The 16,857-nt window shown below is 34.5% G+C and overlaps 1 long non-coding RNA gene across 1 annotated transcript; it reads right to left on the minus strand.

Moving 5' to 3' along the window:
• Positions 1 to 4,092: 4,092 nt before the first annotated feature.
• LOC110778058 (uncharacterized) lies at positions 4,093 to 6,003 on the minus strand. The gene is made up of 2 exons (XR_002530661.2): positions 5,559 to 6,003; positions 4,093 to 4,468 (listed from the first exon to the last, which is right to left on the minus strand). It is a non-coding gene; the product is annotated as an uncharacterized lncRNA (long non-coding RNA).
• Between the last annotated feature and the right edge of the window lie 10,854 nt (positions 6,004 to 16,857).

Below are 16,857 nucleotides of genomic sequence, written 5' to 3' on the forward strand. Positions count from 1 at the left end.
TATAGAAGCTGCGAATTTTAATTATTAAGTTAAAATTTAAACAATAACAATTAAACCTAATTTATGAAATAATTAACTGAACATCCTTCATAGTTAAAAATTTAAAATTTAGAAAAATAACAATAGAACCTAATTGGCTAATTTAGACCCTGAAACAAGAACCTAAAATTCAATATCACCACCCAAAATCACCAGCTAAATTCAATCTCACCAACTAAATCACCAATTCAGACATCCAACAACTTCAGTTGTATCCACATTCAAACCTTAGATAAAAATCAACCGTAATTCAATGAACGAGCAAAAAAATCATAAAAAAACAAACCCTAAAAATAAACAACTTCAACAGAATTAAATGAAATTGGAAAAATTACAATTCAAATTATCACAATTAACAATAATAAGAAAGGGAACAATTAAGAGAAAAACAAACCTAGGAGCTGAAGCCGGCGACTCGGCGAGCAACTGAGCAATTGAGGGACAATGAAGAAGAAGAAAACAGCCAAATAAAGAAGATGAAAATAATCCTCAAGTTTTGTCTTTTGGGTAAAAAGAAAATAAGGTCATAGAATATTTTACAAAGGTCAAAGGGTATTGATAAATAATTTAATTTTAATTTAATATTAAAATTTATGGGAAGTTGGAAAGGAAAGTATGGGACCACTTTTCAGAATTTGTACTCTAGTAAACTCTAATTTGGTAGTCTTTCACGTGAAGTGGAGTAGTTGTTAACTTTAGTTTTCTTTTTTTTTTCTTTTTTTTTTCTTTTTTAAATTGATAGCTGATTTTTTTTCCCACATGAGGGGTGTGCAGTTGCATACCCTTGGTCACAGTTGGTTCCGCCACTGTCCGGATCCGCCTTAAGATTGACCAACTAGAATCGCCCTTAAGGTACTATAATTTTCGGCTAATATGGGCAAGTAATATGACTCATTTTTCTGCTCAAAAATCACTGCTTTAATTGTATGAATACTTGTTAAAAAACTCGTGTATAAATTTATGACCCTAGGCATATATTTATAGAACCATGGAAATGATTCCTGTTAGAATACTAATTAATTAATTAGAATCCTTTTAGAACTCTAAATAATTAATTTAATCTTTTAGGATTAGGATTTAATCAATGCACGAATTCCGATAGCTTTAGGATTCGTATAGCACGCACACGAGCACCGCACAAGCACCGCACAGCCCGCGCGCATGCCTCGCGGCCCACACGAGCTGCACGGCGCCGAGGCCCATGCTCGCAGCCCATTCGCCGATCCGTGCTCGCGCGCCAAGCCTTGGCTGGGCCTGGCCTTGCGCTGGGCTTGGTCGAGGCCTTGGCGTGTTTGTTTGATGCGTGTGGCTTGCTGGGCGACGGCCTGGCTTCGTGCTAGGCCTTCATCTAGCAAGCCTCGTCCGATGCTAATTCGTACGATACGCTTCCGATTAAATTCCCGATTCCGGAATTCATTTCCGATACGAACAATATTTAACATTTCCGATTCCGGAATTAATTTCCGTTTCGAACAAATATTTAATATTTCCGTTTCCGGAATTATTTTCTGATTCCGATAATATTTCCGATTCTGACAATATTTCCGTTTCCGGGAATATTTCCGATTCCGATAATATTTCCATTTTCGATAATATTTTCCGATACGTACCATGTTTCCGTTTCTGGAAACATCTACGACTTGGATAATATTTACATTTCCGATACGATCCATATTTCCGTTTCCGGCAATATCATCGTTTTCGGAGTATCATTTACTTGCCTTTGACGATCTCAGCTCCCACTGAAACCAAGATCCGTCGATTCCGAATATCCATAGATGGAGTATTTAATGCCATTAAATATTTGATCCGTTTACGTACTATTTGTGTGACCCTACGGGTTCAGTCAAGAGTAAGCTGTGGATTAATATCATTAATTCCACTTGAACTGAAGCGGCCTCTAGCTAGGCATTCAGCTCACTTGATCTCACTGAATTATATATTAACTTGTTAATTAATACTGAACCGCATTTATTAGACTTATCATTAAATGCATACTTGGACCAAGGGTATTATTTTCTTCAGTTTCTTTATCAAAGAATCAAATCTTGATATCACCATTTAAATGTTTTGAATCACTTGGACTTTATCTTTAAATATTAAACCAAAATTAAATGAATATGAAAATAAAATTTCATAAATATGAAATCCAACAAAAGTTCTATAACAAAACTAAGAAAATTAAAGTCATTCTCCAATATGATTGATTCCCATGGTTGCTACATATGCGTTGTGCTTCACTTGTGGCAACAGTTTAGTCATTGGATCCGCAACGTTGTTGTCAGTTCCAACCTTGAAAATCTCGATTTCTTTCCGTTTAACGATTTATATATCGAATTATGTGAAATTGCCGCAACACATGTTTGACCTTCTGATGGCTCCTACGCTCCTTTGCCTGGGCAATGGCTCTACTATTATCACAATTTAAAGCCATTGGTCCCTTTATGGAGGGGACAACCTCAAGTTCTTCTATGAACTTCCAAATCCAAACAGCTTCCTTTCCTGCTTCTAAGGTAGCAATGTACTCGGCTTCAGTTGTAGAATCTGCAATAATGCTTTGCTTAGCACTTTTCCAGCTTATTGCTCCGCCTTTAAGACAGAACACAAAACCAGACTGTGATTTGAAATCATCTCTATCGGTTTGAAAGCTTGCGTCCATATAGCCTTAAACAATCAACTCATTAGTTCCACTGCAGACAAGAAATTGATATTGTGTCCTTTTCAGGTACTTAAGGACATTCTTGGCAGCAGTGCAATGCGCATCTCCTGGGTTTGATTGGTACCTGCTCGTTGCACTGAGTGCGAACAAAACATCTGGCCTCGTACAAATCATAGTATACATGATAGATTCAATAGTCGAAGCATGTGGAATAGTACTCATCTTCTTGTACGCACATCAGATGTTTTGGGATACTGAGTCTTGCTTAGATATATGCCATGTGTCATGGATAGATGGCCTCTTTTGGCTTCCATCATATTGAACCGAGCTACCACCTTATTGATATAAGTACTTTGGCTTAGTCTAATTATCCTTTTAGATTTATCCCTATAGATCTTGATGCCCAATATGTAATGTGCCTCTCCTAAGTCCTTCATTGAGAAATGCTTTCCAAGCCAAGTTTTCATAGACTCCAGCATATGAATGTCATTTCCAATAAGTAGTATGTCATCAACATACAAGACTAAGAATGTAATTTTACTCCCACTGACTTTCTTGTATACACAAGACTCGTATAGTTTCTTGATGAAGCCGAATGCACTGACTGCTTTATCAAATTGTATGTTCCAACTCTTGGATGCTTGCTTCAATCCATAAATTTTGATTGTCGTATACATTCCCCTAAATTTTGGGAGTTTTCGAGACCAGGCCCAACAATTTTCACATTTGGTCAAAAATGGTGTAAACCTTCATTTTTGGATGATTTGAACATTTTTGGACCCAGAAAGGTTAGTGGTCTGGAAGTTTGCCACGTATTCAAAGGGACCCCGGGAGGTATATTGGGTGGTTAGAAACTTTACTCCGGCTCTTAAAATACATTTTAGCCGATTTTCTTATATAAGCCAAGTAGTTGAATTAAGGTCTCGAATGACCTGCCATAGTGGTTCCAGACTACCTTATATGACCGTCGGATACATTCTCCCAGATTTCGTGATTTTTTCGAAATCCGGGTCGGAAGATTCAAATAATTTGATAAAAAAAAAAGTTGTATTATAACGTGGTCAAAGAATGTAATTTAAAAGCCGAACCCTTAGTCACGTGGTGAAGATACAAAGTGAACAATCACTATATCAAGACCAACTTAATTTCATGCTTACATGCTCCATATGAATTGCGTATTTGTTTATACAAGAAGATGCACTTTATATTCATGGGTACAATATAATAAATTTAACTTGGATTATGCAGGAAAATATACTACTCGTACGTACCATAAAACATCATAATGTCACACAACAATAATACTCCCTCTATTTCAATTTAAGTGTTCTACGTAACTCAAAAAACTCTCACAAAAAGTAGTCAAATGGAGCAAGTAAACGAGATGGAGGGAGTAATTAAAAAAGGCTGAATAACACTGAATCTTTATTAGCTAGATAGGACAAAGAACACAGTGGAAATGGGGTTTGACAGAAGATAGAGAGCATTAAAAAGAACGATAATGAATCACTATATTAGAGATAAAACCATTGATTGAAGGCCTAATAATCTATGGTTTTATCTATAATGATCAGAATTATCCCCTAATGATCTGCTAGCCGCCTACGCGGCCGCTCTCTCGCTAGCTGGATCTCTGTGTAGTGGCCTCAGTCTGCAGACGATGATTCCGCAGAAACATCATAGGAGTTCTTCCTTCTCCTTTCGTTGTGTCCGGCCAACCTCCTTCGGCAGCTCCTTTTCGTGTCGTCGAACTCCGATACGTCATGGAACCTAGCTAACACCAATGCAAATCCCAAGCTAATTAAATTGGCATGTTATTGTTAAAGGTACTAAGAATTTAGAATGTTAAGAATACTAGTTATAAGAAAATTGATCAAGGAATATAATTACAATATATCTCATATTTTTGTAGAAAATTACTTTCTTATGTACGGAGTAATAGCAAAAGGAGTCAATGGTTGTTAACTTGAAAGTTTTATTAAGTGACTATTTTTGTTCACCTTGTTCTTTTACATATTCTGTATTACTTATCCTTCTTAAAATTAGAGCAGTTACGACAAAATTCAAGTCAGACCCTATCAGAAAAAAATAAAAATAATTAAAGCCAGACCATAAGCCAGACCATATCGGATAAAATTGGACCAGCCTAAAACAGAAATTAGAAAATTCAGACCATAACATCTGTATTATATAAGTGAAGAGATGAAGTTATTTTAGTAAATTCACTTTTGGTGTCCCATTTGAATTACTAAAATACCCTCCACATTTATATAATAGAGAATATAATGACAATCTGCCCAATAAGACAGCCCAATAAAACATTTTAACCAATCTATATTCGCACGTATCGCTTTCATATAAGACTAGTATTAACAGATGAAGAGAACATATCCAAGTCTCGTCCTCTTATCCCTTAAAGAGTCAAAGTCAATAATATATTTAAATCGATATGCTGAGAGGAGACCATGATCAATTTTTTGATGACATATTATATGGTGTATATTGCCAAAATTAAAGGATGACACTATTATGCTTTAAGCAAAGGATGTTAGCTAGGACTATCTATTTATGGTATGTATTCATGTTATATTGCCGATTAAAAAAAATACCTATAGAAGTAACATATAAGGTAGACACAGATATATCATATTGTAACATACAGAGTAGAAGTAAATATATGTTTTTGGGTGTGAGAGGAGGAGGAAAGTAGTACATATAAGGTGTATCTGGGTGCACAATGCACCATCTCACATTTTCTCCTTACATGTGAAGAGAATATGTGAGAAGGAATACCGGCCAATAAATATAAAAGTACCATTGGGTGCTCCTAATAATTTTTAGGAAGAATGTGGATACGCACTTGCTACATTGCTGACAAAATCGTTGGTGTTTCGAGTTAACAATGACCACGGGCGCCTTGGCGTGGAACTCGCAAACCTTGTGGCGGCGGTGGTAGCGCTTCGCATCAGTCAAGTCGGACGTGCAATTGTCTGCTTGACAATAGACATCAACGTTAGGTAAAGAACCTCCCATAAAATGGTCATCATCATTGTTAAATCCTTCCATTTAATTTGTAGTTGCAAAAATAAGAATGGTCAGTTTTGTAGTGAGAGTGGCGAACTACTCCATATAAATAATGGAAGATAGCTTTGATTGAAGGCTTTTTATAAAGAACAACATACTTAGCTATCTTGCTAGTGAAAGAGGAATAATATAAATAGTCACTTTGAGATTATGTTGTGAACTAAAAGAGGACCACATTCTCCATATTTTTGCACCTCTCTTTTTTCTTTTTTTTTTTTTTTTTTTTTTTTTTTTTTTTTTTGGGGATTTGGACAAAGAGATTATTTTTTTAGTTGTTTAGTGTTATTGATTAGCTGGAATTCTATTTATTTTGAGTGCAAGTTGTTGGTACAATTGGCATAGTGAACACAACATTATTCAAATACTTGATAATCCAATAAAGGACAATACATAACAAGATTCATGTTTTTCTTACTATTTCTATCACTTTCCGACTTTCTTTTTTAGGCTATTGTTCAATTCATCTTATTTCCGCTTATTTAAAAATAACAAGTCCAGTTAAGTATAGATAAGTTAAAGGTGGAAAAAATAAAGATTATCCAGTACAATTTACAACTAAAATAAATTCATTCGCGTTATTGATTGAACTTATTAGTTCTGATTAAATAACAATAAGATGAACAAAACATGATCTTATTCTAATAAATTTTCTCGATAAATAGGTTTTATAGCATACTTATTATAATTGTATTGTTACTTAATACAAATAAGTTAGCTCTCATGTTAGTTCACCATTTAGCCCCACAACCCCCAACTACTAAGGCTATGTTCCGTTCAACTTTTTTTACTTATATAAGTTCAGATAAGTTCAGTTAATTTCAGATAATATAAGTTCACCAAAAATAAGTTTTTTTCATATATTTTCTCACACAAATAAGTTTATTTCAGAAAAAATAAGTTTTTTTTCAGATAAAATAAGTTCTGATAAGTTCAGTTAAGTTTATATAATATAAGTTCAGCCAAAATAAGTCAAACAGAACGGAACCTAATAATATGAACATAGGTGGTCACTGGTCAGCAATGGAAATCAAAATTGCATAATGACTTGTATAAATATTATGCATGCTAGCTCTCCCTCTCTCAAACCCTAGCCTCCATTAGTGAATTTTGAAGGGGCTTCCATCGATTTTATCGGTGAAAAGCCCCGATCTTTTTATTTTGTAGTTCTTTTTCTAATTTTGTTTGAGTTTCAGGGTTTTAATAATACTTCCTCCTTGAGCGAGGCATTATTCTCCCTCGAAAGACAGGGTTTTTCTTCTCCTTTTAGGGAGAATTTTCTTAGGTTAGAGGATCCTAAATTTCTGGTGTACGAGGGAGAATATTATTTAATTTCGCAGGAGACATTGATTCAGCGATGAAGATTTGTGCGGTGTCGCAGCAGATGTCAGTTCTGCATCTACAATCAATTGAATTTGACTTAATTCAATATCAAAATTACAACAGATCAAAAGACCCTCTCGTTGAAGGTTGTATCAAACAACGATGTGTTAGAGGGTATACAAGATGTTCGATGCGGGATGATCGTAGTTTTGCAGAAAATGAGTTTTATTTGATTCGATTTCTTATGTATTTGATAGATTCAGATTTGTTTTGTAGATGTCCTATGACTTTTTATTAATGAATTAATTTTATTTCAAAAAAAAATATTATGCATGCTATATGCACTAAAGAAAATTTGTTCAGGTGGTTTTGGATTGTACACAGCCCAATGATCTCGAGTTTAATCCTCAACCCAAGCATATTTACTTTGTTTTTTCCCTACCTTTTTCTTTGAATAACTTTGATTATGAACTTAATTTTTTGGTAATCTTTATTTTCATCTCTAACTTATTCGTATCAATACATTTTTTTGTTACCGATAACCATATTAAATTTGGGTTATTTTTATAAGGGAAAATTCTCTATGGTAGCAATATACTTTTGCAATTTCTCATTGGTAACAAAAATTTTAACACTTTCTCTAAAACAGCATTAATAATATATAATCTCTCTAAAATAGCATTATTTTTATAATTTCATCCTAAGTAACTAATATAATACTGACTATGGTTAAATATTAGAAAATTACAAAGTAACCCCCTTTTTACTAACCTAAAATATTCCCAACCAAAATTCTGGAAAAAAAATTCAACAGCGATTCCCAACCAAAATTCTGGAAAAATAATCTTCGTTTGTTAACAAAATAAAAACGTGTTCTTCAAATGAGGGGTTGTTGGTTGATTATAGCGGCTGGAGATCAGATTAAAGCATGTTCTTCGTCTTTTCCTCTCATCCCTTCCATCTCATTCCTCGGCATTGTTGAGTGTTCTTATGTGAGATGATATACTTTGACCTAAGTTCTACTACTTTAAGTCGATCAATTCTTTGTTTGTTCGTTAAATCGATTCAATTGGGTGATTTTCAGGTTGATTTGCAGGAACTTAGCCTTGATTGGTTTATTACTCATGAAGTAAACAAAGACTTGCGAATCAAAGTAGTTGAATATGATTTTTGCTAGATTTTGGCGAATGACAAATTTCCATGAATATGTCAGCAATGTACCCATACTGCTTACTTTGGAGTAAACATAGCAGGCATTCAACCAGACTTGCGAATCATTAAATTTCAGCACTGTGCACCATATTCTATCATGGAGTTCCTGGAAAGAGAAATTCTAGCTAGATATATCCTTGTTTTCATTTGATTTTCATGAATATTCCAGCAACAAGACTCATGTGTCATTAAAATTTCAGCATTGTACACCGTAATTATAGACTAAAGCCTTAGAATTGAGGAGATGGGCAACAACTCGGTCGTTTTAGACTGTTACTTTAGCTAATTAGGTTGTTTCTGTAATTAATCGACTAAGTAAGTGCTTCATTATTTTGCTGGAAATCTGGCAGCCTTGTACTTTTAGTAACAGTAATTAATCGATGGTTTTGCAGAGGACTTCTTTGAATTTTTTAGTAATTAATCGATGATTTTGCAGAGGACTTCTTTGAATTTTTTTTTCCAGAATTTTGGTTGGGGATATTTTAGGTTAGTAAAAAGAGGGTTATTTTGTAACTTTCTAATATTTAACCATGGTCAGTATTATATTAGTTACTTAGGTTGAAAGTATAAAAATAATGCTATTTTAGAGAGATTATATATTATTGATGCTATTTTAGAGAAAGTGTTAAAATTTTTGTTACCAATGAGAAATTGCAAAAGTATATTGCTACCATAGAAAATTTCCCTTTTTATAATACGTACATGTTAAATAAAATTGAGGAAAAAGTTATCGCCTTTTGAAGTTATATAAATAATGCCCCACCAAGTATGAAATCCTGAGTCCATTATTGATTATGAACCATAATAAATCTCAACTCTTTGATTGAAACATATTGTATATCCGGACTTTTTTTTACATATTGTATAAGACCATACTCAGTACGGTTAGTGTTAGAAATTAAACACAATTTAGTTAAGTCGACAAGAATACGAAACGGATTTGGAGCCAAATATAAGTCTTTTTTGGTTTAATATCTTGTTTCCTAGTTTAATTAGAATTGTAATTATGAAACTAGATATATTTTGGTATGTAACAATCTCTAGAAATTTAGACTTGGGGAGCAAGCATAATTCTAGTAGATGTGGGTTTCTAGTTTAGCCTATAAAATGGGGTTTAGGCCTAGCTAGAAAATAAGAGGGAAAAACACATTGGTGAGAGGAATCATCAATTGAGAGGTTATTATATTATTTTGAAGGAACTTAATAATACGATAATATTTGAGGGGAGGAAATCTAAATTTCCTCACAAACACTTGTGTCTTTTATTATTGTTTTTGCTCATTGGTCTATATTGTATTTGCAGGTTTTGTTCCCCATCGTTCGTGGCACGCGTTTGGTTATAACAAACTGGTATCAAGAGCTGGGTTTTAGCCATGGATGATTCCGGGAACAAGTACAAGGTAGAACTTTTTAATGGGAAGACGAATTTCTCATTATGGTAAAGTACAAATAAGGATATTCTTATACATCAAGGTACTCACAAGACTTTGGAAGATAAGAAACCTGATTCGGTGGACAAGGACAAGTGGGAGGATATGCAACTACGGGCTACTAGTACGATCAGATTGGCTCTTGCACCGGAGATCAAGTACAAAGTCTTAGAGGATAATAATCCAAAAGAGTTGTGCGATAAATTGATTAAGATGTACGCATCTAAGTCATTGGCCAACAAGTTGTTCTTGAAGAAAGATCTTTACTCACTCGAGATGGAGGAAGACAACGCACTACAAGATCATCTAAATAAGTTTAATGGCTTGATCACCCAATTGACGAGTTTGGATGTGAAAATTGAGGAGGAGGACAAGGAAATTTTTTTGTTGACATCTCTCCCTAAAAGTATAACTCTGTGATAACTAGTTTACTTGTAGGGAAGACAACAATTTCTTTGGACGATACTGTGGTGGCGTTGTTCGAGGCGGAGAGATTTATGAAGCAAGGGGGATCATCATCAATCCACGGATGAGCAGGATTGGTAGCGGAGGGTAGTAGAAATAACTAGAAAAGTAAGAAGAAGACGAGCAATACAAACCCTAACATCAAGTGTTGGTACTGTGACGAGGTAGGGCATATACAATCAAAGTTGCCTAGGTACAAGGAAGAATTAATGGTGTTGAGGAATGGTAGGGTTAGAGATGCTTCTACTACTGCTATTGATGAGGATATGGCTCTAATGGTGGAGGAGAGTAAATATCCAAAAGAGGGTTGGATTTTGGATTCAGGATGCATGGGGATTTTAAGGGTCCTCTAATTTTGAAGAATACAGGGCTATGTCTCGTTAGTTTGGTAGGACTAAGGATGATCAGGAAAGGAAGAAAAGGTGTATATGGTCTAGTGTAACACCCTGATCCCTGACGGAGTCGAGAATTTTGTCATCATTCATTCGCATCTTGAGAAAACTTCGCAGGAGGTCACTAATCCAAAGATTTCTCCCAACCAAGCACGCTTAACTATCGAGTTTCTTAGGAAATGAGCTCCCTTAAAGAAAGATCGATGCATCTTGTTGTTATGAGTAGTATATTAAATTTCAATAAATCAATCATGAGGGATATTACATACACCCCCACATGAGAACGACAATGCCCTCGTTGCGCCTGGAATCCTAGGAACCCCACTAGTACACATAACGACATGTGGGTAACCTAGTGTTACATCCAACCTGAAAACCAATCACGTATTGGAGACTCCACTATTACGCCTGACGGCCTGTGGGTAGCTAGCTCCGGTGTTATAGCTCCACAGTCCTCCCCCGCAAGGCGACTAACCTTGAATTAATTATCCACGATCAGCCCGTGGTCGCAGGCTTGATCTGATACGTACCATTTGTAACACCCCGACCCTAAAGGAGTCGGATATTTATCAATGCGCATCAAGGGTCAACAACTTTCCTCAAGAACCAATACAAATCCTTCCGACGCATTTTATGCATACCCTGAGAAAACTTCACAGGAGGTCACCATCCCAAGATTTCTCCTAGCCAAGCATGCTTAACTATAAATGAGCTCCTTAAAGAAAGATGCATCTTGTTGTTATGAGTAGTATATTAAATTCCTTTAAAGCAATCACGAGGGGTATTACATCTAGCGTATGGAAGAAGTGTTTGGTTCTCATGGTTGGTGGTTGCAAATTCCGATTTAGTAAACCGGAGGTTTATGAGATTAATAAGTGTTAATTCTCACTTAAGGTTTGTAATGAGTACACTCATTGCTTTCAAAATTCCCTATTAGAAGAAGGCTCCCCAACAATTTTGGTTGAGGATTCATACCACTGAAACAAAGTTGGGTCTCTCCACTTCATCAGAGAGGCTTTGTGCACCCATTGAGGGTGTCGAGTCCCAGGGAAAGGTGACTCAATTCGTTTTAATATCCAAGAGTTCCAAGTGGTCTTTATGCCTTGGGACTGCTCATTTGGTAAGCATTTTCTCTTGCTCACTTGGAACGTACAACCTGATTATGAAGCTTTTTTTCTTCCCCTTACTCAATCATATGTCAATTCCCATTCGATTTCAAGGGTTCTTTTGTGTATATATCTTGCCCAAGCGTCCTCTCTTTCTTCGGCAACAAAGTCGATACCACAAGAGCGTTCTGTTTCGCCAGGTTCGAAGTTTAGCGATGCTGATGCACCATAGTATATATTGGAGGTAGTTTTTCGAGATCAACCCTCGCGCCAACTCATATTCCCTTTCTATACATGACCACATGATCTATAAGTTATACCAACCATTACATAGCAACTTCAAATATTAAAACAAAAAGATATTAATGAGTAAATATGTCATTAAATAGATAGTGAATAGGTGCGCACCACAAAAAGAACCAAGAAGATCTTGAATTAATGAAGGGAGTGACTACTTTAGTGTATTTGGAATCACAGTGTACCTAGGTGAAGTGTGTTCGCGTAAATACTGACTGCATAATTTATAGATTATCTCAGCCATCATGTAGGTCATAGCAACACTTAAATATTAAAACAAAAAACATTAATGAGTAAAGATGTGCATTAAATAGATAGTGAATAGGTGTGTGTCACGTAAAGCACTGGAAGTATCTTTAAGCAACAGAGAGAGTGACTAATTCAGTGCACTAGATTAGGTCCCGTACATGCACGAATATTCTAAAATGTTTTGACTAGTTTTTTATAATTCGTAATATATTTCACTGGAATATTTCTCTCCCTAAAGTCACGCATAGTTAATCAATCGTGAATATATTCATTTCATCATCTAATATGAAGTATTCAATTTTCGTCATACTACATATTGCATATTTTATATGCTTGGTACACTGATTTGACCAAAATATTGAATAAATATATTTTCTATTATTAATATAACGATTTGATTAAAATATTGACAAAACTTATTTTTAAAAAATTAATATATGTGGCATATATTATTTTCATAATCTATAAATAATTTTTTTCCATACATAAACTGTTAATAAAAATGATACGTACAAAATAAATTGAAAAAGGTTTTGGCGGAAAATTTTACACAAGAAAATGATTAATGTTACTCTAGGTATCTGTTTTAATATAATGTAATAGATTTGGAATCAATAGGTACTTAGATGGCGTGTATCGTCCTTATAAATATGTATCGAGATGACGAACTCATGTGTGTCATAGAGCTAATGTTAGTGGTGCATTATTCGACAATTTGCAATTTGAATATATACTTCAAACTTCATCTTCATGATGGTGATTTTTCAGAATCTTATGAAGCTTAATTTAGGGGCTAATAAAAAATGTGAATGCCCCAATCAAACTTATTATCATTCATACGGTGATATGGGTAATGGGTGTCATAGAAAGTAGATTTATTCACGTGGAATTGTTGTCCTTTTTTATTTACTTGTTGTCTCGTTTTAGGGCCCGCTAAAATTACTCAACTCCTCTTTCTATAGCCTCTTTCTCTTTCAAATATTTAAACTTAATTTAGCAACATTGATAAAAACAAATTGTATGCAAGAAATTGAGCAAAGATACTCGAGATTTTGGAGTCCACTACTGATCTCTTTATATCAGTTTGTCACATCAATGTTCTTGCTCCTTCTTTACACCAATTGGGAGCCAGTCGATCACATCAATTTATGCTACTTCCAAAGGAAATGATTTTAGCACACTAAAAAAATTGATTTGTTTACGTACTTTTTTGTACTTTAATTATAAGATGGTGTTCCAAAATCAACGTATGGTGTGCCAAAATCAGTGTTTTACTCTTGATATCTTCTCCATGATGAAAACACGTACTTTGTTCTCTTCGGATTTTTTTACGCAATTACTACAAGCTCTTATTTCTAGTGAGTGTAAGAAAAATAAGAGATAAATAGTAAAATAATGGGTAATAGTGAGAAGGTTTTCTAAACGTCAATTGACTTGTGACCAAATTGGACAAGTCACCCAATACAACATTTTTAGTACCAACAAAGAATATGTCAGTACCAATAACGTAAATGACTCGTATTGAAACTACTTAATAGTATATTGGCATACCAATACCACACTAATAAAGTACCACTACTAAATTAATGAGTACGAACCAATAAGAGTCACTTGTGTCCATTTTAGGCACAAATCACTTTTGATATAGACTTCCTCCTTAGCGGGTGTAAGGAGAAAGTGGGTCTCTCTTAATATTACTCCATATTAAACAAGAAGTAGCATTGAGTTGTGGACATTTTTTTAGAAATTTGGCACGAGCATAGTATAAACTCATAAACATTAAATTGGCACATCAATGTTATTGCTCTTTTCTACACCAATTGGAAGTTAGTTAATCTCAACAATTTAGGCCCCTCCTGGTATCGAAGATCGATTCCATATTGAAAATACGCACTCCCTTCGTTTTTTATATACCTAATTACTATAAGCTCATGTTCTAGTAGAAAAGTGCGAAAAAAAAACACTCCATAAGAGAGATGTAGTAACATAAAGTGTAATAGTGGTTGGAGGTAAAAAAAATTGTGGGCTCATATTGGTATCAGCTTCATTTGAACCGTCGTATTGTGTTATGGAGACCATTTGAAAGTAGGAGGAAGGAGGAGGATCACCCTCAAAGTGTCGTTAGTGAGATCTAAAATCTGGCAATTTTTTATTGAGCAGTCATTTATAAATGTTATTTGGTCATTTGGGATAGCTTTAATAACAATGACTATGGTTTTTTTTTTTTTATATATATACTAGTATAAATGGAAACTGGTCATATAAGATAATATGTTTGTTAGATGTAAAAAAATTGTGGGCTCATATTGATATTTACTTCATATTAAACGTGTTGTATTGTGTTATGGAATTATGACACCATTTTATAAATTTGGAAAGTGGCTCTACACGGTTAGACATATGCCCAGCTCTAACAAGATATTTTGAAAGTACGAGGACGGATAAGGAATTGAATCGCTCTCAAAGTGTAATTAGTGAAATTTAATCTCTGCCAATTTTTATTGAACAATCATTTGTAATATTAATATATTATTTGGTTATTTGGGATAATTTTAAAACAATGGCCAATTGATTTACATTTAAGTGGGGAGCCTAAGCTACTATGCTACCATATCCGATACATGACTTGGTCTAGACTATACATGAACCATTATTTTAGGGGGCAACATATGTTATACGCCCCCTCCATCAGCTTTCTTACAACTATGTTTTTTTTCATAATTAAAACGATTGTACTGTGTCGGTATAGTACCTGCATACTTTAAAAGTTAATACCACCCGGTCAACTTTCTTACATCTAGAAATATTTTTCAATTTATTTTAAACGAGTGTACTGTACCGATATGGTATTTGCATACTTATGGCCGAGAGAATAGTACTATTATTTAAACGAGCAAATATTACTTCATTCTGGTCACAATTGATCTTCGATCAAAGTAAAAGCCGCTCAATCACTTTCATATTGTATTTGATTTGAATTCTGAAATATTACTTTGTAATCACACACTCTCAAAATGATATGGGAATCACTTTAAAATTTCGTTTAACGAGTGGAATATATACTTATAAGTTATAACATTGCAAATTACTTTCCGAAACAGGGACCAAAGAGAATAATTTCGGCAACTTTTGTGTAAGACTGCCTTACCGGAAAGACCACTTTGGTTGCTTAACTAATTGGTTTAATTTCTTAACTAATTGGTTACATTGCTTAATTAATTGATTCAATTGTTTAACTAATTAATTCATTTGCTTAACTAATTGGTTTCAGTGTTTAATTGATTCAATTACTTTACTTATATAATATCAATGTGGTTTTTTGTGTAACACCGCCTTATAGAAAAGTTTGTAGAATAAGTTTAGATAAATGAAAATTATGGGAAAGAACCATCAAAATGTCCACCCTTTAATCCTAAAGATTGCTCTCCACTATCTCACCATTCCTGTTAGATTTGTTACCTAAAAAAGAACAATTGTCTCTATATATTGTATAAAAAGTACTCTGATCAGTCTTAATCGAGTACTTTGTCAAAATAAAGATCATCTCCCCATTTGTGAGAGTGGAAGAAATGGCCAATAATAGCCATCGCTCCCATTATCTCAAAACAGGTTACACCCCAACATTCTTTAAATGATACCAAGAAAAGTATTTAGGGCTTAATAATGATATAATTATCAGATTAAAGAAAATTTTCCATTATCTTTTATCCTTGTGATTTAAACAATAATATCCAAAGTTGTGTTTGTAGTTGGTAATCTGTCAATATTTGTTGTCTCTTTTTGCCTCATTTCATCTTAGTTTTATTTCAACTTATCCTAATGCAGTGTTTGGCGTATGACTCTCACATACTATGAAAATATTTTATTACGTTATCCAATTACGGTAAAAAAAAAATTAAATAGGTAAGAAGAAAGGACCCTACTGAACCAGCATCTAGCACAGGTTAACCAGCTCAGCTACGCAGATTTTCACTTGAGTCACTCCCAAGCATTTTGCAGCTGATGGGGCTTAACCCTGTGACCTCCAAGTCACAAGGTGAGTTCTCCACCAACTCTAACAACTTATGTTGGTATACAATTACGGTACTCTGTAGGTATACACTATTACATTACGCTTGCGATTTAATGAAATTACACGTAATAGTGTATACCTAAAGATATTACAATTCTTCTATGTGCAACATGTAGTTTTAAAGCTGTGAAACTCCCTGCATTATTTACATGAGCAATAGTCTAATAAAAATACTTGCATCACTAATGGACAGATGCGAGATCAAGAAGCTAAGGTTGAGCGCCAGCCAAATAATCAAGGGCAATCTCCTGCTGGTCAAGCGCGTGGCATTGGTTTTATTTTCCGGAACAAATGAGCCACAAGCGCAATACAAATTACAAATGGGAAAAGAAGACTCGGACCTGACACCTATTGTACACAAACCATCAATCTTAACCACTACCATTAGGCTAAAACCTCATTGGTAAACGTGTGGCATCGATGAACTTGGGTCTTGTCATAGTAATTAGTAAGTGTTGTGTTATAGACAGGCCTTAAACCTTTTCACACAAAAAGAAAAGGGAAGAACAAATGATGCAGGGAGAGAAAGAGG

Source organism: Spinacia oleracea, chromosome 6, assembly GCF_020520425.1.
Source record: "Spinacia oleracea cultivar Varoflay chromosome 6, BTI_SOV_V1, whole genome shotgun sequence".
Taxonomy (NCBI): Eukaryota; Viridiplantae; Streptophyta; class Magnoliopsida; order Caryophyllales; family Amaranthaceae; genus Spinacia; species Spinacia oleracea.